Source organism: Panicum virgatum, chromosome 3K (assembly GCF_016808335.1).
Source record: "Panicum virgatum strain AP13 chromosome 3K, P.virgatum_v5, whole genome shotgun sequence".
NCBI classification, from domain to species: domain Eukaryota; kingdom Viridiplantae; phylum Streptophyta; class Magnoliopsida; order Poales; family Poaceae; genus Panicum; species Panicum virgatum.
The window spans coordinates 49,309,797-49,333,578 of NC_053138.1; positions in this window are offsets into that span (position 1 = coordinate 49,309,797).

Sequence of the window (23,782 nt, forward strand, 5' to 3'; positions counted from 1 at the left end):
TTTCGGGGCAGGGAGAAATTTCTACGATGGAACATGTTAACAGGTTCCTTCTACAGTTGGGAGAAGCGGGCAATCATGATGCACTTAGAGTCCATTTGTTCTCCTTGTCTTTGTCTGGATCGGCCTTTGCTTGGTTCACCACTTTACCAGCAAACTCCATATTATATCATGCTGATCTAGAAAGACAGTTTCATCAGTTTTTCTTCTCTGGAATTACTGAGTTAAAGTTGACCGATTTGACCAGCTTGAGACAGAAATGATGAATCGGTGGCTGCTTTCATCCAAAGATTCAGAGATGTCAAGAAACGATGCTACAGTTTGGTTCTGTTCGATCAGCAATTGGCCGATGCAGCATTTAATGGACTCTTGCCGCACATTAATGATAATGTGGAGAAGCAAGAAATAGTTGCATCGGCTGAGTGGATGCAGAACAACAAGAAGCCGGTGACGTGTCCGTTTGGGAAGAAAGAGCCCGAGTCATACTGGTTTGACATTACCAAAGCCAACAAGATCTTTGATTTGTTATTGTCGGAAGGGTTGATCAAACTGAAGCCATACCACAAAATCCCGTCGGAAGAAGAGCTCAAGCATATGAAGTATTGCAAGTGGCACAATGCCACGTCGCATGAAACAAATGAATACAAGGTCTTCCGGTAGCAAATTCAGATGGCTTTTGAGCAAGGGAGGTTGAAATTTGAAACTCCCAAGAAGACGATGAAGATCGATGGACATCTTTTTGCCACGAACATGGTTGAGGTGGCCAGAGACAAAGGTCCTTCTCAAGCCAAGGTTCTGACGTCATCATCGGCCAATAGATCTGGGGCTGTTTGTAACACCCTAATTTAAATTTCAGCATTTATTAATAAATTTAATTGGCTTTATTTAAATTTCTAAGGTTTATTTTGTTAGACTTGCATTTAACCTAAATTTTTGTTCCATAAGTAATTAAAATCAATCATAGATCTACTTTTAATGTTGCATTCATGCTGGACGTTTTTATTTTTGCTTGTGTGCTTTAGGTTGTGGAATTCAAAAATTTAATTTGAATTCATCTAGTTTGGTTTGAGTTAGAACTAGAAATAGGAAAATAGAAGTGGGAAGATAGAGAGAGAAAGGAACTCAACCAAACCCAAACCAGACCCAACTCAAACTAGCCCAGCAGCCCACCCTCGACCCAGGCCCAGCCCCACCTCCCCTGGAAACCCAACCCAAATCCCTGGCCCAGCTGAACCCCACGCGAGCCCAGCTCCCCTCCGCTCCCCGCGTCCGGCCCAGAGCCGCGAGCCCAACCCCGTCTCTCTCTCCCCGCTGCATCAGCCCGCGAACGCGTCGTCGTGGCCTGCCTCCGCCCGCTCGCCTCGCGCCCACAGAGCGCGTCGCCCCCGCTGCCACCTGGACCCCACCCCACCAGCGACCCAGCCGGCCCACCAGCTAGCGCCCACGCTCACTCTCTCTGCCATGCCGGGCCCGCGTGTCGGCGCCCTCCTCTCCCCCTTCCTTCCCGGCTCCGCGCAACGGCCGCCCGGGATCACCGGCGAGGTCGCCGGGATCCCTATCCCGCCGTAATCCCCGGCCCTGCCCTTCTTAACCCCAGCCGCACCCCCTGCGCCGCCATCCCATCCCGTTGGCTCCGCTCACACCCTAGCCGCCGCAACAGCGTAGCTCCGTCGTGCCGTCGCTCTGCGCCGCCGCGGCTACGCCGCTCCGCCACACCGGAGCTCCGGCCGAGCAGCGCACCCGCTCCATCTCGGCGCCAGGAGCCTCCTCGGACCTTTCTTCTCCGAGCCCGACCCCCGCAACACCCTTCTCCACGTGTGCAACGCCGACCTCGCCGCCGGAGCACGCCGTCGACCCCCTGCGCCGGGCTCGTTCTTCGATCCAAGCCCGCGGTGAGCCACATCCCGGTCCGCCCTTTCTTTTGGCGCTAGATTTTGGTAGATGTAGCGCCGGGAAACCCCGAACCGCCCTGCGCCGGCGATGCGCCGCCGCGCAGTCCGCCCCGCGCCGTGGCGAGCACCAGCCGAGCCTCCCCGAGCTCCGTTTAGAGCCCAGGTGGACTACACGTGCCCCGTAGGTCACCCCAGACCCGAAAACGGGTCGATTTGACCCCCGGACGGCCAAGTTTGGCCAGGTCCGGCGAACTCCCGCGCAGCTCCGCCGCGGAGCTTGGTCTCCGGCGACGTCCCGCCGCCGCCCGCGCACCCAAGTCCCCTGAACCGCCCGATATCGGATGGACGGCCGAGATTAGAACGGCGCCCCTTTGATCCTGGCCACCAGATCTGGATCTGACGGTCCAGATCTGAATGTACCGCTTCGCCCTGCCCACTTTGGTAAAGAGCCCCCCGGGTTCTGAGTATTCAACCCGCAGTCCATCTCTGGTGGAAAGTAATTCCAGATCTGCCCTTTCTTTTACGTTTTAGACCCTGAGTTTTTCCCTATTAGAACCCGCCGTCCAGGCCTGCCATTTTTGCGAGTTAGACCCTGAAGCTTCAGTTTATTTACGTTTTAGTCCTCGGTTTTTGCAGAAAACCCCCTGGAACTTAGTTTTTATCGCAGATAAGCCCCTGAACCTTGTTTTAGGCCTAGTTTATGTGTTTTAGCTCCGTTTTTAGCGTTCTTTATGTCCACGCGATCGTTGTAACGCGTAGGATAGTTTTAGCTTAGTTTTTCTTGCTGTTTTTACGTATTGATGTACTATTTCTTAGTTTTTGCTAGTGTTTGCTTGTATGCTTATTGTTGTGTATTGTTTTGGCCATGTGTTCGTGAGTAGGCGTTGATCCATCTAAGGAGCCCCAGTACCAGTACCCGGAGCAGCCGTCTTCCGACCAGTTTGAGCAGCAGCAGGAGCAGTACGAGGAAGGCAAGTATAACATGAACAACCCATCACTTTTAAATACAATTTCATACTGCATTTTAATACTGTATACCTATAAGGATTTTCCTAGCCACTTTATACCCTTTATATATACCTTTGGGTTGCATTTTGGATAGTTGTGCTAGGTGCCGCGCTATAACACACTCTGGTTCTTTTTAATTAATTTGATTAATGGTTTACTTGAACTTAATTCTGAGAGTGGCCCTCTGTGTGGATGAGTGGCTCACGTCTCGTTAAAAGATGTTTTTGTAGAAACATGGTTTAGGGGGCCAGCACGGTGCTTAGTGCTTGGTTGGCCACTCTCCATAAGGACCGGTTCATAGAGCGACAATCTGGGACAACAGCACTACCACAAGGCTAGAATGGGATAGACTTGGCTTACTAATTAGGTCTTTTTGGTTTGGAGTAACTTACCTGCGGGGCAAGAGTATTAAGCTTCAATGGTCCCTGCTCCTCCGGCTGGTCTGTGCTTGGTTTGCGTACCTATGCTTGTACCCCCGTGAGGTGGGCCCCATCGTCGCTGACCTAACTCTCGCGGTTACGCCTTACCAACGAGATTCTTTGTAACGGCCTCGTAGTGAGTCGCTAGCCATCTCACCTAAGGAAGTGTGATGAACCTCTAGCGTAGCTCACGACTTGTGGGTAAAGATATGCAACCTCTGCAGAGTGTAAAACTGGTATACTAGCCGTGCTCACGGTTATGAGCAGCCCAGATCCTCCTTTTGATTAGTGGAGTTATCTCCTTCCGACGAGGGAGGTGCTTCTCGGGGTTACCTTGGCTTGGTTACGGTTTGGTTCTCAGTAGTTTCTTAATTAATTCTGATTAAATACTATGTAACTGGGTTAATGGTAATTCATCAACTCGTAGTAAATAGCTTTAATAAAATTTTGCCAACACTTAAAAGCTAATGCAGTTGAGTCAGCCAACCTTAGAGCCTCATAGTTTGTGTTATACTTGTTGAGTACAAGTTGTGTACTCACTCTTGCCTCTTCTCTACTTTTTCCTCTTGGCTACGCTACTGCTGCTCAGTTCCTGCCGACACGAGGGAGTTCGTCCAGCGCTACCAGGACTACAAGGACTTCTAGGCGTTTGTCTCCCAGTCGACGTCCCTGTGGCGCCCTGCTTCAGCTTCGGAGAGTCTTTATCATATTTTGTACTTCGCTTCCGCTGTATCAGACATTTTGTCATTATTGTAATAAATAACATTCGTATTTCGATTTATTATGTCTTATTCGTGATATGTGCTGTGATATACTGTTCATTCTATTGTATATACGTGTGACTTGATCCTGGCACGTATATGATTGCTCGGTTTATGTTCTCTTATAAACCGGGTGTTACAGAGTGGTATCAGAGCCGTATCGACTGTAGGACGAAGCCTAGATAGAACTGGTCGAGTTTTAGGACATCTTCTCTCCAACCCTTGTCTCTTATAAACTATTTTACTATTATACCCCTTGACTTCTATGACTTTTAACCCGTCTTGCCTTGATTTCTTTCTCTGAAGAATAGTTTTCGTAGATTTGGCCTGAATCAGTCATCTGACCACCATGAGTATTAGCTAGGCGACCCTTTTATAATAATACAATAGCACGTTCTGCGACGCGTTGTGGTTAGTCGAGTCGGATGTTAAACTCGGCTAAGTCGTGAAAATTGTCTGCTTGTTATTATGCTACATGCTTGATTTGGATTTTTGACTGATTGCATAGCTTAGTAGTTTAAATTTGTTTAAAGAAAATCACTCAGATGTTAAAGTTAACTAATTAATAAAATGAGTTAGATCGTTGGGGGTAAAATAGTCAACTCTATCCTGTCTACTTTATAATGGCTGAGTCTTTTTCCGCAAAGAGTTATCATATCCATCTGAATTTATTCCTGCAATATCCTTACTCGTGAAATCTTTTGTCCAAAATCAGATGGTGAACACCAGGCGTGGTTCTGACCAGCAGGGGCAGAACAACCAGGGTCAGAACACCCAGGGGACCGGGATCCCGATGCCGCCGCCTTTGACTCCGGAGCAGTACTTCCAGCTCCAGATGCAGATGATGGCCACCCTGAACAACACTGTTCAGGCTCTTCAGCAGGCTCACACTCAGCCTCCGCCTCCTCCACCGCCGCAGCCTCGCGACAGGCGTGCTGAGTTCCTGAGGGGTCACCCGCCGACGTTTTCTCACACGTCCGACCCTCTTCAGGCTGACGACTGGCTCCGTGCAGTGGAGCGACAGCTGGACATCGCCCAGTGCGATGATCGGGAGAGAGTTCTGTACGCAGCAGGACAGCTGCGAGGGGCAGCTTTGGACTGGTGGGAGTCCCACCCAGTTCATGACCGCGAGGCTCTCACTTGGCTCCAGTTCAGGGACCGTTTCCGCAGCCACAACGTCCCCGCGGGCGTTATGAAAATGAAGCAGAAGGAGTTCCTTGCACTGAAGCAGGTAATCCTAAATATAATCATTCAGCGGTTTCTTTTGAGCTAATGCCCCTTGTTCTATCCTTATGAATCTTGAGTTAATCTTTCGATATCTATCTGTCTTTGTCACTTCAGGGGACTATGTCGGTCACGGAGTATCGTGATCGCTTTCTGCAGCTTGCTCGCTACGCCCCTGCCGATGTTGCGGATGACCGCAAGAAGCAGGAGCACTTCATGGAGGGCCTTGAGGACTACCTCCAGTACGCGCTGCTCAACCTCCGCTTCGATGACTTCAACCATCTAGTTGACAGCGCGCTCAACACTGAGTGCAAGCACCTGGAGATGGAGGACAAGAAGAGGAAGATTGTCCCCGTTGCTTCCGGCAGCAACACTCATCCTCGCCTCCAACAGCCCCAGCAGTACCAGCAGCCTCAGTACCGGCCTCCTCAACAGTACCAGCAGAGGCCACCGCAGCAGTACCCGCCTCGACAGTAGCAGGCAGGTCAGGGCCCGAGGTTACCGGCACCTCCGGCTCGTGCTCCACCAGCTCCACCGGCACCGCAGGCTCCACGTCCGGCAGCTCCTACCGGACAGCAGGCTTAGGGAACCCCTCGCACCTGCTTTCACTACGGCTAGCCGGGGCACTACGCCAACGCTTGCCCTCGGAAGGCGCAGGCGGGACAGCAGGGGCGCCCAGCTCAGCCCAGGGCGCCACTTCAGGGCAGAGTGAACCACGTGACGGCCGAGTCAGCGGCCGAGGCTCCCAACGTGGTTATTGGTACGTTCATGGTTAATTCATATCCAGCTACAGTGCTTTTCGATACTGGTGCTACGCATTCCTTCATTACTCAGTCTTTTGTCGAGCATCATGGTATTCATACTAGCACATTAAAGAGGTGCCTGTTAGTATCTTCACCGGGAGGACAGTTGAGGTCTCACACTTACTGCCCGAGAGTCAGTGTTTCCTTGAGGGGAGTAGAGTTCTGTACTGATCTGATGGTGCTAGACACCAAGGGCATTGATGTCATTCTGGGAATGGAGACTCTGGCCAAGTGGGGAGTTCGGATAGATTGTGCTCAGAGGACAGTCTTGCTATCAGCTTCCAGTGGCCAAGAGGTTGTTATCAGTGCAGTAGAGCCTTCGGGATTTCTTCATCAGATGGAGGCTAGACCCACGGACGGTGTTTGCGTGGTGTCTGAATTCCCGGATGTCTTTCCGGATGATCTGCCAGGTATGCCACCTGAATGCGCCATTGAGTTTTGTATTGATCTCTTGCCTGGCACAGCTCCTATTGCAAAGCGGCCCTACCGTATGGCACCTATAGAGCATGAAGAGGTCAAGAAAACTATTGATGAGTTGCTAGCCAAGGGCTATATCCGTCACAGCTTCTCTCCTTGGGCTTTTCCATTATTGCTGGTAGATAAGAAGGATGGCTCGAAGAGGATGTGTGTGGATTATCGGGAGCTGAATGCAGTTACTATCAAGAACAAGCATCCACTGCCCTGTATTGAGGATCTCTTCGATCTGCTTCGAGGTGCCCGCATATTCTCGAAGATTGATCTTCGTTCGGGTTATTTTCAGCTGAGGATCCGTCCTGGGGATATTCCGAAGACGGCATTCACCTGCAAGTACGGGCTATATGAGTATACGGTCATGTCCTTCGGCTTGACCAATGCCCCGGCTTTCTTCATGCATCTGATGAACATGGTCTTCATGGATTATCTGGATGTCTTCGTGGTGATTTTCATTGATGATATTCTGATCTTCTCCAAGATAGAAGAAGAGCATGAGGAGCATCTAAGACTCGTATTGCAGAGATTGAGAGAGCATCAGCTGTATGCCAAGTTCAGCAAGTGCGAGTTCTGGATTGACGAGGTTCCATTCCTCGGTCATGTTATCTCTCAGGGAGGCATTGCTGTTGATCCGAGCAAGGTGAAGGATGTGCTAGAGTGGGAGACACCGCAGACAGTAAAGGAAGTTAGGTCATTCTTGGGCTTAGCTGGATATTATCGGAGGTTCATTGAGAATTTCTCCAAGATCGCGAAGCCTTTGACTTCCCTGCTGGAGAAAAATGTGGTTTTCGCTTGGACTGATGAGCGTCAGAGGGCCTTTGATGAGCTGAAGAAGAGGTTGACTACGGCGCCAGTCCTGACTCTGCCTGACCAGACGAAGAGGTTCACGGTGTATTGTGATGCTTCGAAGGATGGTCTTGGGTGTGTTCTGATGCAGGAGGGCAGAGTGATTGCTTATGCTTCACGGCAGTTACGTCGGCATGAGCTGAATTATCCCACCCATGATCTTGAGTTAGCCGCAGTTGTGCATGCTCTGAAGATTTGGAGGCATTACTTGTATGGACAGCGGTGTGATATCTACACTGATCACAAGAGCCTCAAGTATATTTTCACGCAGAATGAGCTGAATATGCGGCAGAGAAGATGGCTAGAGTTGGTCAAGGACTATGATCTGGAGATTCACTATCATCCGGGCAAGGCCAATGTTGTAGCAGATGCTCTGAGCAGAAGAAGTTACGTCAACATGGCCGTGGCTTTCCAGATGCCTCCAGAGTTATGCGAGGAGTTCGAGCAGCTGAGTCTGGGCTTCTTGCATCATACCTCTAGTGCAGCTTTTGAGGCAGTACCGACTTTAGAGTCAGAGATCAGACAACATCAGAAAGATGATGAGAAGCTGCAGGAGATTCGTGAGTTGCACAAGAAGGGCAAGGCTCCTCATTTCAGAGAGGATGATCAGGGTACTTTGTGGTACAAGAACCGGATATGTGTGCCAGATGTGAAGGATCTCCGGAAGTTGATTCTGAGTGAGGCCCATGATACAACATATTCTATTCATCCGGGCAGCACGAAGATGTATTATGATCTGAAGGAACGTTTTTGGTGGTATGGGATGAAGCGTTCAGTGGCAGAGTACGTGGCTATTTGTGACACCTGTCAGCGTGTCAAGGCTGAGCATCAGAGGCCAGCAGGTCTGTTGCAGCCTTTGAAGATTCCAGAGTGGAAATGGGAGGAAATCACTATGGACTTTATTGTTGGATTGCCTCGTACTCAGAAAGGGTACAACTCCATATGGGTAGTAGTGGATCGTCTGACGAAGGTTGCTCACTTCATTCCAGTGAACACTACTTACTCCGGTGCTAGACTTGCAGAGTTGTACATCTCTCGGATTGTCTGCTTGCATGGTGTGCCCAAGAAGATCATATCTGACAGAGGGTCTCAGTTCACTTCTCGGTTCTGGGAGCAGCTCCATGATTCGTTGGATACGAAGCTACGTTTCAGTACAGCTTATCACCCTCAGACAGATGGGCAGACAGAGAGAACCAACCAAGTGTTGGAGGATATGCTGAGAGCTTGTGCTATTCAGTATGGTACCAGTTGGGACAATTGCCTGTCATATGCTGAGTTCTCATATAACAACAGCTATCAGGCCAGTCTGAAAAAGTCCCCCTTCGAGGCATTATATGGCAGAAAGTGTAGGACCCCTCTCTATTGGGATCAGATTGGTGAGAAGCAGCTCTTTGGCCCTGAGATCATAGATGATGCCGAGCAGATGGTTCAGGCTGTGCGGGAAAATCTGAGGATTGCACAGAGCAGACAGAAGAGCTATGCTGATGGCAAACGGAGAGATCTGACTTTCAGTGTCGGTGATTATGTGTATCTGAAGGTATCTCCGATGAGAGGAATCCGCAGATTCAATGTCAAAGGGAAGTTAGCACCTCGGTATGTGGGGCCATTCAAGGTGCTAGAGCGGAAAGGCGAAGTTGCTTATTGCCTGGAGTTACCTCTCAGCCTCTCAGGAGTTCATGATGTCTTCCATATATCTCAGCTGAAGAGGTGTCTGCGAGTACCCGAGGAGCAGGCACCACTAGATGGAGTAGATGTACAGGAAGATCTGACTTATACTGAGCATCCGGTGAAGATTCTGGAGACATCAGAGAGGGTTACTCGGAACAAGCGCATCAGGATGTGCAGAGTTCAGTGGAGTCATCACAGTGAAGCTGAGGCTACTTGGGAGCGAGAAGATGAGTTGAGGAAGACCTATCCGGATCTCTTTGCTAGCCAGCCCAGCTAAATCTCGGGGACGAGATTTCTTTAAGGGGGTAGGGTCTGTAACACCCTAATTTAAATTTCAGCATTTATTAATAAATTTAATTGGCTTTATTTAAATTTCTAAGGTTTATTTTGTTAGACTTGCATTTAACCTAAATTTTTGTTCCATAAGTAATTAAAATCTATCATAGATCTACTTTTAATGTTGCATTCATGCTGGATGTTTTTATTTTTGCTTGTGTGCTTTAGGTTGTGGAATTCAAAAATTTAATTTGAATTCATCTAGTTTGGTTTGAGTTAGAACTAGAAATAAGAAAATAGAAGTGGGAAGATAGAGAGAGAAAGGAACTCAACCAAACCCAAACCAGACCCAACTCAAACTAGCCCAGCAGCCCACCCTCGACCCAGGCCCAGCCCCACCTCCCCTGGAAACCCAACCTAAATCCCTGGCCCAGCTGAACCCCACGCGAGCCCAGCTCCCCTCCGCTCCCCGCGTCCGGCCCAGAGCCGCGAGCCCAACCCCGTCTCTCTCTCCCCGCTGCATCAGCCCGAGAACGCGTCGCCGCGGCCTGCCTCCGCCCGCTCGCCTCGCGCCCACAGAGCGCGTCGCCCCCGCTGCCACCTGGACCCCACCCCGCCAGCGACCCAGCCGGCCCACCAGCTAGCACCCACGCTCACTCTCTCTGCCACGCCGGGCCCGCGCGTCGGCGCCCTCCTCTCCCCCTTCCTTCCCGGCTCCGCGCAACGGCAGCCCGGGATCACCGGCGAGGTCGCCGGGATCCCTATCCCGCCGTAATCCCCAGCCCTGCCCTTCTTAACCCCAGCCGCACCCCCTGCGCCGCCATCCCATCCCGCTGGCTCCGCTCACACCCTAGCCGCCGCAACAGCACAGCTCCGTCGTGTCGTCGCTCTGCGCCACCGCGGCTACGCCGCTCCGCCCCACCAGAGCTCTGGCCGAGCAGCGCACCCGCTCTGTCTCGGCGCCAGGAGCCTCGTCGGACCTTTCTTCTCCGAGCCCGACCCCCGCAACACCTTTCTCCATGTGCGCAGTGCCGACCTCGCCGCCGGAGCACGCCGTCGACCCCCTGCGCCGGGCTCGTTCTTCAATCCAAGCCCGCGGTGAGCCACATCCCAGTCCGCCCTTTCTTTTGGCGCTAGATTTTGGTAGATGTAGCGCCGGGAAACCCCGAACTGCCCTGCGCCGGCGATGCACCGCCGCGCAGTCCGTCCCACGCCGTGGCGAGCCCCAGCCGAGCCTCCCCGAGCTCCGTTTAGAGCCCAGGTGGACTACACGTGCCCCGTAGGTCACCCCAGACCCGAAAATGGGTCGATTTGACCCCTGGACGGCCAAGTTTGGCCAGGTCCAGCGAACTCCCGCGCAGCGCCGCCGCGGAGCTTGGTCTCCGGCGACGTCCCGCCGCCGCCCGCGCACCCAAGTCCCCTGAACCGCCCGATATCGGATGGACGGCCGAGATTAGAACGGCGCCCCCTTTGATCCTGGCCACCAGATCTGGATCTAACGGTCCAGATCTGAATGTACCGCTTCGCCCTACCCACTTTGCTAAAGAGCCCCCCGGGTTCTGAGTATTCAGCCCGCAGTCCATCTCTGGTGGAAAGTAATTCCAGATCTGCCCTTTCTTTTACGTTTTAGACCCTGAGTTTTTCCCTATTAGAACCCGCCGTCCAGGCCTGCCATTTTTGCGAGTTAGGCCCTGAAGCTTCAGTTTATTTATGTTTTAGTCCTCGGTTTTTGCAGAAAACCCCTTGGAACTTAGTTTTTATCGCAGATAAGCCCCTGAACCTTGTTTTAGGCCTAGTTTATGTGTTTTAGCTCCGTTTTTAGCGTTCTTTATGTCCACGCGATCGTTGTAACGCGTATGATAGTTTTAGCTTAGTTTTTCTTGCTGTTTTATGTATTGATGTACTGTTTCTTAGTTTTTGCTAGTGTTTGCTTGTATGCTTATTGTTGTGCATTGTTTTGGCCATGTGTTCATGAGTAGACGTTGATCCATCTGAGGAGCCCCAGTTCCAGTACCCGGAGCAGCCGTCTTCCGACCAATTTGAGCAGCAGCAGGAGCAGTACGAGGAAGGCAAGTATAACATGAACAACTCATCACTTTTAAATACAATTTCATACTGCATTTTAATACTGTATACCTATAAGGATTTTCCTAGCCACTTTATACCCTTTATATATACCTTTGGGTTGCATTTTGGTTAGTTGTGCTAGGTGCCGCGCTATAACACACTCTGGTCCTTTTTAATTAATTTGATTAATGGTTTACTTGAACTTAATTCTGAGAGTGGCCCTCTGTGTGGATGAGTGGCTCACATCTTGTTAAAAGATGTTTTTGTAGAAACATGGTTTAGGGGGCCAGCACAGTGCTTAGTGCTTGGTTGGCCACTCTCCATAAGGATCGGTTCATAGAGTGACAACCTGGGACAACAGCGCTACCACAAGGCTAGAATGGGATAGACTCGGCTTACTAATAAGGTCTTTTTGGTTTGGAGTAACTTACCTGCGGGGCAAGAGTAGTAAGCTTCAATGGTCCCTGCTCCTCCGGCTGGTCTGTGCTTGTACCCCCGTGAGGTGGGCCCCATCGTCGCTGACCTAACTCTCGCGGTTACGCCTTACCAACGAGATTCTTTGTAATGGCCTCGTAGTGAGTCGCTAGCCATCTCACCTAAGGAAGTGTGATGAACCTATAGCGTAGCTCACGACTTGTGGGTAAAGATGTGCAACCTCTGCAGAGTGTAAAACTGGTATACTAGCCGTGCTCACGGTTATGAGCGGCCCAGATCCTCCTTTTGATTAGTGGAGTTATCTCCTTCTGACGAGGGAGGTGCTTCTCGGGGTTACCTTGGCTTGGTTACGGTTTGGTTCTCAGTAGTTTCTTAATTAATTCTGATTAAATACTATGTAACTGGGTTAATGGTAATTCATCAACTCGTAGTAAATAGCTTTAATAAAATTTTGCCAACACTTAAAAGCTAATGCAGTTGAGTCAGCCAACCTTAGAGCCTCATAGTTTGTGTTATACTTGTTGAGTACAAGTTGTGTACTCACTCTTGCCTCTTCTCTACTTTTTCCTCTTGGCTACGCTACTGCTGCTCAGTTCCTGCCGACACGAGGGAGTTCGTCCAGCGCTACCAGGACTACGAGGACTTCTAGGCGTTCGTCTCCCAGTCGACGTCCCTGTGGCGCCCTGCTTCAGCTTCGGAGAGTCTTTATCGTATTTTGTACTTCGCTTCCGCTGTATCAGACATTTTGTCATTATTGTAATAAATAACATTCGTATTTCGATTTATTATGTCTTATTCATGATATGTGCTGTGATATACTATTCATTCTGTTGTATATACGTGTGACTTGATCCTGGCACGTATATGATTGCTCGGTTTATGTTCTCTTATAAACCGGGTGTTACACTGTTGATCCCAAAGCACAGGTAGCAGCCGATGAGATCAAAGGAAAAGGTCAACTGAATAAAGCTGAACGTTCATCGTCACCATGTAGATGTGTCATGTCTCAAATGCTTTTGAATAAGTTTTAGCGTGATCGTGAAAGGCAACAGCTCAAAGAAGAGGAGGAACGCCGTGGGAAAGATCATTGGAGGTGTCCTTTCTTTGTTTACTGCTGGGAAGAAGGGTTGACATTGCCATCGGCATATTATTGTCCTGAATGCAATGGTCGAGGCAGCTGATCATATGAGAGGCCACGTCATGAGCCCTATCGACGTGAGCACACTCCCGTGCATGATCGGCTAGGCAAAAAGGTATCGGTGCATGATTGACGGACCATACTACGTGATCCTATTGGAAGAAGAATACCCGCACACGATCGGCTGGAACAGATGGCCGATGACATAGTGCAAGACGATCAGCCGATGCGAAGGGATCAGGAGCGTGAGCCTGATAGAACGGATTAGTCTCAATGGTGTCCAGGGGGTTTGACCAGGTCTCAGAAATGACGTGTTCAGAGGCTATGCCAGTTGGAGATCATTGAAGAAGAGCAAGAACATGCTCTACGCAAGAAAGGGGACTGATCACAAGTTTGGCGTGCTAAGCCCAGAGCCGATGGTGATCAAGATTCTGAATCATCGGTGGCACTAATTAATATGGTTTTTATAATGCCAAAGTAGTTTATGGCGCCATGGGGTGAAGATCATGAACCAGAATTAGAGGAAGCCATGGCACAGTTGAATTTGGAACCGTTACCGGCAACGTTTGAAAAACCAGAAGATGACAAGAGGCAGCATCTTAAGGCACTGTTCCTAAAAGGATTTGTCGATGGCAAGCCTGTTACAAAGATGTTGGTTGATGGAGGTGTAGCTGTGAACATAATGCCCTACGTTATGCTACGCAAGCTTGGGAAGAATCAAGATGATTTGACAAAGACTGATATGATGCTCAAGGATTTCGAAGGAGTCGTGTCTCCTGATTTGGGGGCATTATGCATCGATCTCACAATTGGCAGTAAGACCCTTCCTACCACTTTCTTCGTTATTAATGGCAAAGGTTCATACAATTTGCTACTGGGTCGGGATTGGATACATGCCAATTGTTGCATTCCGTCTACTATGCATCAATGTTTGATTCAGTGGGTTGACGATACTGTTGAAATAGCGTCGGCCGATTCATCATTCAGTGTGGCCTCGGCCGAAGCCCATATAGTGAATTATGATCGGATGAATTGTCTTTTTGGTCAAGCATGGGAGAAGGATTTCTTTCGGATGGCTGATTATGAAGTTACGTCGGTGAAGTCAGAAGATTCTTTGGATGAGTCTTGATCAATGAAGGATATGGCCGATTGTAGTATCGGCCGGATTTTGTAAGTTACAGCCAATACTGGGAAGTATTGCCTTTAGTGCAAAAAATATGTAAAAGCTGATTTGCAAGTTGGATGCATCGGTTGTAACATGGCCGACACGATACGAGTCGCCCTTAGAGCAATAATTCATAAAGACAAATTTCTGGATAAGATCAAATGGTTTGCCGATTCCAGAAATTACATTGCATGAAATGTTTTTACAGTAATCATAGAGCTTCCCGGATTACTTTTATCGCACGCAGGCGAATTTGATCAATGTTTTCAATTACTTGGTTATTGTCTACTGATGAACCAGAAATCGGCCGCGGGCTCTTATGGAGTTGATATGCTTGACGAGTGTATTTCTGCTTATCTTCTTGGAGTCTGGTGATGGCCGGTGGGATTTGAGAGAGATCGTGATCTGCAGTGTCTATTGCTTGATTTACTTGACTGAGCTCCTGCAGAAGACGATCATGTTTAGCCTCCAATGTGGCCTTGTTTCTCAGAATGCTGGCTTGGGTGTCATTCAGAGATTTGATCTCGCCGATGGCCAATTCTGCCAAAGCTTTGAAATCGTCCCTCTGTTTGATGACTTCTTCCTGCTGAAGACGATCAGCGAGTTGTTTCTGAGCCTTGTTGAATTGTGCATGATGACTCTCGATGAAGGCTGCAGGAGTTAGTGCATCTTCGATTGCTTCTGGAAGCTTACCCTCCAATTCTTCTAAGATGGTTCGAATCGGCTGTGCATTCTTGATCAGTTGACCGATGTCTTGATTCAGAAACTGGAGGGATTCTTGGAGTTTGGCCTTGATTTCATCTGATAGCATGATTGAATCGGCCGATGTTGCTTCTTCTCCTTCTTCCTGAGAAGTTGCTTCAATTTGAAAGGAGAACAGACTGTTGTCTGGGGATTCTTGTGCCTGAAGAGAAGATAAAATTAAGATGGCCGATGGAGATAGGAAATGTGGTGAAATCGGCCAAAGGAAAGGTGCTTACTTGCTTCAAGCGTATTTCCTCTATGTTGGAGCCAGCAGAGACGAAGGGCTGTGATGAAGAACTTGGGATTGCAATGTTTGGCTAGCCAGATAATTTAGACAGCGCATGGTTGGCAAGCTGAAGGGTGTTTGTCAGAATATACAGAATGTATTCACGAGTGAGCTCTAGAATCATACATTTATCAATGGAGAGTTTGTCCTAGGTTTCTTTGGGGCCGAAGGTGAATGCTGTGCCTGATGAAATCAAAGGGGAATGATACCAAATTCAGGATCATGGGAGAGTTTAAATACTTGCCAAGTAAGCAGGATCATACCTGAATGGTGGGTAATGGAGGAAGAGGTGTGCGTTGAGGATCTTCTTCTTCTCCAGATTGATGTTCAGGGGCATCTTAATCACAAAATAAAATTATGATCTACATTTACATAAGGTAAAATTACCAGGATTCAGGGTCTTACCTTCTGAGGAAGAAGAAGGAAGTTTGATCAGAGCGTCTGTTTGGGGTGCTGCTGCTGCAGAAGATTGGCCTGGAGATTTCTTTTTCTTACAAGTTGTCACTTTGGTGTAAGACACTTTGTCTTTTCTCCCAGTGGCCACATCTGTCAAAGTCGGAGCATCATGGCCGATATTGGGCTTATCGGCCGGCAGAGCATAGTTAATCAGCTAACCACTCCTGCTGGTTGTTGGAGGATTCCGATCATCATCCTGCAAGAAGTAAAAATCAAAGGCTGCAAACAAAAGATTTTAAAGGACATTGCGAGAGGTAATTTGATTTGTACCTCATTCTCGCCTAATTGATGATTGTTGTCTAGAGCCATGCAATATAGATTGGCCGATTTGTAGAAGATATGCTCTTGCCATTCAAATCACCATTGGATGAAAGGAGTAGTGGCAAAAGATGCAATCTGCCAATCGGCTAGAAGTGTCATATTTACATCGGGCTACATATCTTTTAGCCGACTCTAAGAAAGGGCGCCGTTGAGAGCTCCTCTGAATTGGACTTTGCCAACAAAAAAAGGAGAGGGAGGCACTTGACCGAATCCCAGTTGTCTGGCTGCTACTGATGGATTGTGGAACTCATAACTGGGAACATCCTTGCCAGCTGTAAAATTGATCGGCAGGATTAATCTTGGAGAGATTATCTCCTTCATGATCTTGGTGACTTCTTCATCGGTTTTCCAGGAGTCGAACTGGAGTTTGAAGGGATTTTCATAGATGATCTTCTCATCCTGATATGCAAACCAAATAGTAGAAGTTTCAGGGAAACCATTGTAGAAACACTTGAAGAAATCAGTAATGCCAAGGATCTTGGGGTCATTGGCAATCATAATGGCTGCTTCGCCGAATGACGTGCATCGGCGGGTGACGGTTTCTTCTTCTTTAGAGAAATTCTCCAATGGGAATTCCATCTCTGACAGCTCAACCACCATGGTTTTGTGCATGTACATATGCAGCCACAACTGAATGAACCACCAAGGGCCTCCCAAATTGGTAATCGGCTAGTTCTTTCTGAGTCTGGATGACACTTGATGAAGCAAATAATAGTTTGATCCCAAGAGATGTTTGCCGAGAGGAACAGGAATGCCAGTGGCCAAAGTTTCTGCCAACTTCAGGTTGTTGCTTGTTGGACCGACTGCTTTACCATAGAAGATGAATTTCTCGAGCCACATGTTGAGGAAGGCAGTGTGCTCTCTGACAGATACTGGTCCAGTCTTCATATTCATGCCGATATATCCTTTCCATCTGCCGATGCTTTTTGTTTCAATCTTGAAAGATGCTTTTTCTAGCAAATGAAAAGATCTATCGGGAGTATGGATATTCAGGCCAGTGAGCATCCCAATGTCCATTAGGGTAGGCGTCATTGGCCCGTGGTTAAACATGAATGCATTGATGGCATCAGACCAAAAGTAAGAAGCCGATATAAGCATCGGCTCATTCCTAATCATTTCCGACTGAGATAAATTTAGGCATTGGCCGATATCATACTGTTCCCAATTGGTTCTCTGAACATTGGCTATCCTGCAAAACCAATTCCTCCATCCAGGGGTGATGCTCGGCCAAGATCTAAAGGCCTGAGACCAATCTAGATTCATATCGGAGGATTTCAGAGGGATCCTGTTGGTTTCTAGATTGATTATGCTGGTTGGATTTGGGTTTCCCATGGGGCCTAGACAAATCATGCTAGGTTGGTTCTCTAGCGGGATAATCATGTTACCCCTAAGACATTGAAAATAAAGGCGGAAATGAGGGATGCAACTGAGGAAATCGGAAGGGATGGAAGGAAAAATGTAGATTGGAAAGGGGGATGTACCTCTGGGATCTCGGAGATGGACACCATCACTGGGAGAATGGTTCTTGAACTTTAATCCTTGAAACCCTAGGAGGGTGTTTTGGCTGTGGTGGCAGCGGCGGAGCAGGTGTGTTCTTGAGCAGGAGAGAAGGCAGGGGAAATGCTACAGTAGTGGTGCCAGCGAGAGAGGAGACGCAAATATTTATAACTTTGGTTCTAAGGGCAAAATGGGAATATGGCAAATCGTTTACTTGGAGGGTAGAGATTTATTTTGACGTTGGCAATCATGATTGGAGTTAATTTCGGAGTAAAATAAATTACTCCGAAACTAGGGGGCATGTGTTGACATCGTTTTTTGACACGTGTCAAGGAAGGTGATTTTAGTGAAGGGAAGGTGGCCGATTTGGAAGAAACCAAAAGATGTACAGTGTTGGAATCGGCCGATGGAGTCCGTCCGATGGACCAGAAGAATATGCTGCGAAGATGCTGATTTGTCCATTCTGGTGCTCGGCCGTTGGAGAGTTGCCGATGAAGTCAAGGAAGGAGAAGAGGATCCGGACTCTACGAAAATCTTGACGATTCGGTTGTAGTATTTAAAGTAGTTTATCTTTAGTTAGTCTTTTCTTTAGAGTCAAGTAATATTTGCCATGATCGGCTAGGACTCGATAGCGCTAGGCTATAAATATGAGTTGTAAGGGATCGGAAAAACTTGATACACATATAATACAACAAACTTTATAATTCCTTTGCACTTTTTCGGTGACTTCGCCTTTTCTTTTCTTTTTTCGACGAGTTCTTTCAAGTTGATCAAGGATGCCTCACATTCGAGCGACTTGGTTTGCTGGTGAGTTTTTATTTTACCGAGTATATTTGAGCTTTAGCTACCGGGCGCATCGCTGTGGCTTCATTCAAATCTATTCAAAAGTTATCGAGTTTATCTAGGCTTTGAGTTTCGGGCGCATCGCTTGTTGACGCTCACTAATGACCATTTCCGGGCGTCAACTTGATTAGAAAATCTTGAGAGTTTGCATTTCTTACACGCATCGTTATCCAATAAAGTTCCTAAATCACACTTTACCTTTTAGAATATGCAAGTTGTGTTTTCAAGCTAATATGCAGGTTATAAGCACACTTTGGCCCGACACAAAATCACAAAAAATATCAGAGTACCGATTCAGGCTCAAATGGACCAAGTGAAGCCCAAGAACTGAAGCAAACCCAGCTGGGGCAGGCCTTGCCTCAACTTTAGGACAAGGGGAGACCAAGACAAGCCCACTCTAGGAAGTTGGGGGCGGTTGGTGGCCCGGGCAGGCCGACCGACCTACCTGGTCGGCCGGCCAGGCCCGTGGGCCCCACAGCCTCAACCAAGGCACGTGCCACTTCCCTGTTGGCTCACAACGTTGGTTTGGGGTGTTGCGGCTGGTGGCTCCCTACTATAAATAGAAGGGGGGTAGAGAACAGAACACACACACGCACACACACCACACAGCTCTTCCTCTCTTGCATTCCTTGCATAGTCTTTAGGCTTAGTGGAGTTTAGGAGAAGTCTAGGAGTCATCGAGTCGCCGGAGTTGCTCGAGAGTCTGGTATGGGTTCATCTCTAGTTCTCTCTTGTAATATTTGGTCATTTGTAATAGAATTAGACTATGGTTACCGATATCTGCTTGAAGTATATTCTGAGTTATCGAGTATTTGCTTCTTATCATGGTTGCATTATTATTCAATGCTTGCATTGCATGATCGCCCTGTGCTGGAGATGGTTAGTCTTTTGTTCTTAGAACTCTATCAACTGCTCCAGTATTCGTATGATTGCTCTAGCTTGATGTCTGTCCATCCGGAGGGTGGGGGCTCCGCGCGGGACACTAGAGTATCCCTTACTAGTGTAGACATGGTGTCTAGATTAGCTAAGAGTTGCTGGATGTCAACTATACCCATGGTTTGTAGAGGTAACCGGCAGGTGGTGACAGCCCTGTTCGTGCCTTTTAGTAATCCTCCACATTTGGTATGGGGGGTAGGAGGTACATAAAGTCGCTGGGGTGTATGGGCTCCTCCCGTTACTTCGATAGCGATCTCCCTGTTGTGTAGTTTAATCTCTAATGAGCTAACTAATGAGAAAGTGTAGATATAGCTAGCCTAGCACAGCTGACTCGAGCTCTGACTTTTACCTTGCTCCCGGCCTAAAGTAACATTTATTCTTTTATCCAAGAGAGTAGTTTGTGTGTGTGTCACACTACCTCCTACCATGTTATTATCTTACCCCTGTTTATGTATGAGAATATCCAATCTAGATAGAGCTCACCAACTGATCTATATATTCTCTCACTCATCGCCTTCCCTTCGGAAATATAAATGACACCCCGGTATACTCCCGGGTAAAATGCTACAGCGGTATTCCGTGCGCTTGCGGATCTATTCGTGGTTCATGAAATAATGCCGTCCCAAATTGGTGTCAGCGGGCGTCATCGCTAGGTGACGTTGGTAGGTGCCAACATCGCTGTCATCTCGTCTAGATTTATTCACAATTTATCGATATCGGCTAGATTTGTAGGTTTTCCTATGATCTTTGGCCATTATCAGATCTATTTGCTAAAAGCACACTAGATCGGCTTTAGGTTTTGCAGTAACACTTGTGTTATCTCAAGAGCCAGTTTAGATTTATTTTTAGTTCACATCATCTAAGTTGCACATTTGTAACTTAGATTTTGTTATACACACATAATCGGCTACTTCAAAGCCGGTTTTATTGTCTAGTGCATCGGCTGATTCTGCCGACGCGCTCTTACGTTACATGCTCGCATTTAATATCTTTTGTCGTCTACTGTATTGGCAGAGCTTGCCGATACGCCTATCTGAGAGATTTTCGGAATCCCAGCCGATAAGCTCTCGAATTTGACTTTGTTTTCTCCCTTGTCAATTTCAGGTCAAATTGACTGGCACGCTTGGTTGGCTTTCCGGAGCTTGGCGAACACTTGCCCTCGGATTCCAGTGTGTTGATTTTTGCGTCAATAGAAAGTATATCTAAGTTGGTCAGAAAAATTTAAATGGCCAGACTGCTACAACTAGACAGAAAACAGGGGTTAAAAATCCTATCATGTTCCTTACTGTGTAGTGATCCAAAAATTTCCAAATTTTTACAGTACCTAATAAACTTGTTTTACTGTAATTCTTTCCACAGGCTCAACTTTATACGGGGTCATTTTCTAGGTCTAGTAATTTGTGTTATTCTATTTTCAGAGACATGAATTTCAATCTAGATAATCCTTATGGAATATTCTCGAATAATTTCTCCATTTAGACCAACTTTTGAATTCATTTGATCCATTTTGATTTCGAATTTGGATGAATGCACTTCCTATTCATCCTCACAAACTGGAAGAATTGCCAAGTACTTTTGGTCTTACACTTTTAACTCGGCGGCATACTTAATACGACTCTCACTATTTAACTAGTCGATTAACTAGTCGGCGAGCAGCGACAGGCAACAAGAAGAGCCGGGAGTTCACCGGAGCGCTGGCAGGCACTGCTCCCTCGTCGACGGCCCGCAATTCCGTCACACGCTCGGAGATTCCGGAGAATGTCGGGCGTGCCACCTGACCTATACCCGATCAGGAGGGTGCGAACGTGCTCCAAACAGTTTCCTGCATACAAAGACACATGTAAACATAAGTCTGAGCCGTGGGGTCGGCTCCCCAGGACGACTCTTGCATCGGCTTTAAAGAGCCGATCGAGTCCCGGTGTCAGATTGGATCTGTTTGCATCCGGATATTGGCGAAGAAAGCAAATAACTGTAAAGCTGCTTCAATTAAATCTAACTAATCTAATCCACGACGGTAAAAGCTTCACTGCTAGATCGGAACATCCTACACGTGATTGGGCCTAATGAACGTAACAGATAACTAAACCATAACCAAAACAGAGGCCTAAGAACTAGCAAGAGCCGATTCCCGGATCAATTCCCTGTTAAGACTAAAGCAAAGCATCTGACACACCACCGGATCGTCCAACCCGTTTGCAAGGCCTAACCTAGCAGATATTATGCCAACTCTTAAGAATAAGAGCAAACCATAACAGATCAAATCTATTAAACATAAAAGAAGCAGGGCGTTGTCTTTACGCAGCTAACTCTAGGCAACAAGAGCTAGTACAAGATGATGACATGATCGCGTAAAGACAACATGATATTCGTAGACGATAAGCAACAAAGCACGATAGATCTACTAAAAGCCATGCTACGAACATCAGGATAACTAGCATTACTCGCCATAAAAAATGCTTCAGTATAAGTAATACCAAGGTAAAAGCAAGAATGATACTGCCCTGATCGCAAGAAGCGATCAGGGCAGCATGGCGCTTACTTGGATGAAACCCTAGAATTAGGGGTGGCGATGCGCCGAGAGTTGTTGTTTGTGAGACGTGATGATGTTCTTCTTTCATGAATAACATAGGGTACATATTTATAGTTCGGAGACTTGGAAACAATCTAAACTAATCTTGTCCCGATCGGACTCTATCTATAATCTTGAACTAAATCTAAAGATACATGGCCCATGTGGCCCAAATGCTCACGCAGGAGCCGATTTACAAGCCTTCTTAATCTTCTGCTTTAAGCCCATCTTGCTTTCGGCCCATAAATTAAGCCTGCTAATTTATGGCGATAACACATGCCCCCTGGTTTTGGCAATGATAATTCCAAAACCACTCCGTCGCTTCATCTTCCCGTTAATGTTCATTAAACACACTGCAACCACCAAGGAAGACGCAACGTCTCTGCAACTGGCTCCTCATAGAATGTGAAATTGCCGATCCATCTTCCATCTTTTCACTATTTAATCTCACCCCGAATCGGCTCTTCTTCACAGCGAACTCCTTCTTCCTCCCAAAGCCAAGTAGCACAGAAAACCCCAGTCCTCCAGCACCAGTAGCCATGGCAATCTCTTCCTCCTCCGACTCCAACTCCTTCGGAGACTCTTCCTCCTCCTCTTCTCCTTCTTCTTCCCCCCTCCCTGCTTCTTCCATCGACTCCATCGCGGAGAGTCGGGAGCTGACGCCGGAGTGGGACCCAACTGCAGCATATGAAGCGCTGGCTCCTCTGCACTGGGATGCAGAGGGGTTCGACTTCGGGACCATCTCCGAGGAGGACGAGCCCAAGACCGAGGGAGAAGACCTCCGGCTCTTGTTCCAGGAGGTGTCGGAGAGCAGCGATGAGGAAGACCCTTCTTCGGACGGAGTCGACTCCTCCTCGGAAGAGGAGATCGACTCCTCCTCCTCCGACGACGAACCGATGGGCAGAAAGCCCTTTCGGTTCCTCGGGTCCTCCGAGGAGGACAGCGAGGAAGAGAACAGCGGCGGCGGCGACGGCTGGAGCAACTTCGGGTCCGAAGGCGGCAGCAGCGCCTTTGGCAGCGACGACGACAACGACGACAGCGACGACGACGGCAGCGGGGATGCGCCGGCCCGAAGCCCCAAGCGCCGTAGGTACTAGGTACCTACGAGCAGTAAAAGTAGGTAGCATCATAGGAGTAGGATTGTAAAGCCGAAGGATTAATTCCTTTGTAACAATCGGCTTTTCCTTGTAATAACCTTTCTATTAATGAAATCGATTCCCTTCAATTCATGTGTGTCTGATGTACTTTCTAAAAAGCCGATGGCAATGCATCAGGCTTCTATAAATATCCAAGAGCCGATGAAATTCAAACTAGAAGCAACCCGCACAAGAGTAGGGTACCACTTCCACTTTGAACCGAACTCGAAACAAACTCTCAAATCCGAGCATAATTCGAAAACCAAGCTCTACAAATTCGAGCAAGAACTCTCCAAGCATCCGAAATTCGAATCAGATCCCACAGCAAGCAAACCCCAAGTCAACAGATCTGAACCATGGCAGACTCTGCAGCTCAGACAACAAATCCTACTGTTGATGATGCGGCAATCTGCGGCCTGAAGGTAATATTCAGCCTAATTCTTTCGGTTTTCTTCAGCTCATTGAGCTTCTAAAACTTTTTAATTCTGAAACCTGACACCGTATGCATACTTCTGAATTTCTGAACTTCAGGTGTCAGACATCCTTTTGCCACATCCTTCAAACCCAAAATCTTTTTGTCTTGGCCCACGAACTCATGAAAACCCCATAGATTTGATCTCTTGTGAAGCAAATAGGATCCCTTTCGTGAATCAAAACATTGATTTGAACCTCTGGGCCGACTGCTTAAGGGCCTGGTCTAACCCTCCTGAGAGCTGGATTACATGGTACAGCAGAGTAGCAAAAACTTATATGCCCTTGTGGCAGGATTTGAACATAGCCGATGCACTTAGCTTATCACTGTCTCCACTTGACAAAGATGAAAA